Below are 2,500 nucleotides of genomic sequence, written 5' to 3'. Positions count from 1 at the left end.
TGTATGTATATATACACGGAGAATTCACACAAAAAAAAAACAAAAGACGAACACAGGTGGTGTAAATTGGCTTCAATCCACTCACAAGGCTTTAGTTGGCCCGACGCTATAGTTGAAAGCACTTGCCTAAGGTGCCATGCCATGAGACTGAACCCGGGACCGTGTTGTTGGGATGCAAAGCTCCTTACCACACAGCTATGCCTATATTTCTCTTTCTAATTTCTACCGAGGAGCCTGCAACAGCTACAGATAGCAACCGGTTGTAGTTCCTAATGTAGAAGCGTTGGTATAATCACAAATGGAATGCCTTCGAGTGTACGCCCGTTCAATCTGGCCTGAAATGCAATTAACTAACAATTTGGTCCTTCTTTCTTTCTATCTATTCATCACTCAACAACTGTCATTGTTTTTCTTCAGTCTGTGTATAATCATCGTCACAATCGCTAGAGTTACCATCATAATTATAATGTAAAAAATCTGTAATAGACTGTTATATATTTCCGAAAGGCAGATGTCGCACATTCTGCAATCATTAATGTTTGAAGATTCGAGTTCAATAATGGACCAAGCATTTTTTCTTCTCTTTTTTTTTTTTTTTTTTTTTTTCCAAATGCTTCTATTATTATCCTTCTTGAAACTCCAATTGTATCTGGATTCAAATTGGCTAAGACTTCGTTCTAATGTCTGAATGCATACATTTGCTAAATATTGAATTTTGTTTGATTGTTATTTACACAAAAGATACAATAACCTCGATAAATTTATGCTTAAGAAAGACACATAGCATTGAAAGCGAAAATAATAATGAAGTTTCAGCCATATACAGAACTGATTTGTTTGTAATGAAACATTTTCTTCTATTAATAATCTCTATGGAAGTAGCGAATACGTTGGCGCAATTGTAACGCGACTTCATCCTCAAATTTAATCATAGAGTTTGTGATTGCAGTTATTTCTTGGTGGAAGCTTAATAATAAGGTTTACGAAAATTGTAACAAAATTGGAAGGATCATTTAAACTGTAGTGTCGATTATACACTAGAATATCTCATTTTCTATCTCTCCGTTTATGAATATTACTGTCGGTCTCTACCGCTAGTATTCTATCTCTGACACCACAGTCTTTTAATGAGGCATCGATTTATCAGCAGCGGAATTAAATTGTTCTTCGACGAAAACGTTTATAAATTTTATTAGCTATGTTTTTTAAAGATTATTGTGTGTAGGAGGCTTGTGATTCATATATTGTAATGGCGGCGGTATTATTCATCATCTTTTAAATCCAGAGATGTCTACTTTTTTAGTAGTTTCAGTTATTAGTCTGCGGCCTTACTGTGGCACTCCCGTGAAAGTATTCCGTTGTTGCTGTGTTTACGTCCCCGTAACTTATTCTATCGGACTGTTTTGCCGAACCGCCAAGTTACGGGGACGTAAACACAACAGTATTGGTTATCAAGCGATGTTGGGGGGACAAACACAGACACACATACATACATACATACATATATATATATATATATGTATGTATGTATGTATGTATATACATATATACGACGCGCTTCTTTCAATTTTCGTCTACCAAATCCACTCACAAGGCTTTGGTCGGCCCGAGGCTATAGTTGAAGACATTTGCCCAAGGTGCCACGTAGTGGAACTAAACCCGCAACCATGTGGTTGGTAAGCAAGCTACTTACCACACAGCCATATATGTACATATATATATATATATATATATATATATATATATATATATTCATATATATGTTCATATATCTACCTTGATATGTGATTGTGTATGTGTGTATGTGTGTGTGTGTGTGTGTGTGTGTGTGTGTGTGTGTGTGTGTGTGTGTGTGTGTGTGTGGGTGTGTGTGTGTGTGTGTGTGTGTGTGTGTGTCCTTGTGCGTACCTTCGTGTGCGTGCACATGAATATCCGAAATTTAAATCAAACAACTTTGCACTCATCTTTCCATTGCCGATAAAAAAAAATATGACCCCGCGTAACACCTAGATCAGAATTTAAGAAAGTTTACCAAGGTTAGAATTATTATTATCACTTAACAATATTGTTAGATATATCGTTCCGTTCACATTCCTTGCAATAATGTTTCTTTTTATCTCTTAATTCTTCACTTTTAGTATTTCAGACGTCTTTGTACGTTTTATATTCTTTGTCATAGCTCAATATAAAGCGGAAATATTACGCGTGGTTGGAAGGCGATTATTTACTGTCAACTATGGTAAGAATCTAGCAATAGTGCCACCTAATGAGAAAAGGTATCAGAGAATAAATTAAAGAACACAGCGTGTGAGAATTGATAATCCTCGAAGCTCACTCACTATTTGTATGTTGGTTGGTTAGTTGGTTGTCTTTGTCATGCAAACATAGAAGAAGAGCGAGAGAGAGAGGAGAGCGAGAGGACCGAGAGAATTAGAGATTGATAGGTAGGTAAGAAGGTAGGTAGGTAGGTAGATAGATAGATAGATAGATAGATAGATAG

This window comes from Octopus bimaculoides, chromosome 13 (assembly GCF_046866305.1).
Source record: "Octopus bimaculoides isolate indiv1 chromosome 13, ASM4686630v1, whole genome shotgun sequence".
NCBI classification, from domain to species: domain Eukaryota; kingdom Metazoa; phylum Mollusca; class Cephalopoda; order Octopoda; family Octopodidae; genus Octopus; species Octopus bimaculoides.
The sequence above is the reverse complement of the archived record's forward strand: the minus strand, read 5'-3'. Positions refer to the sequence as shown.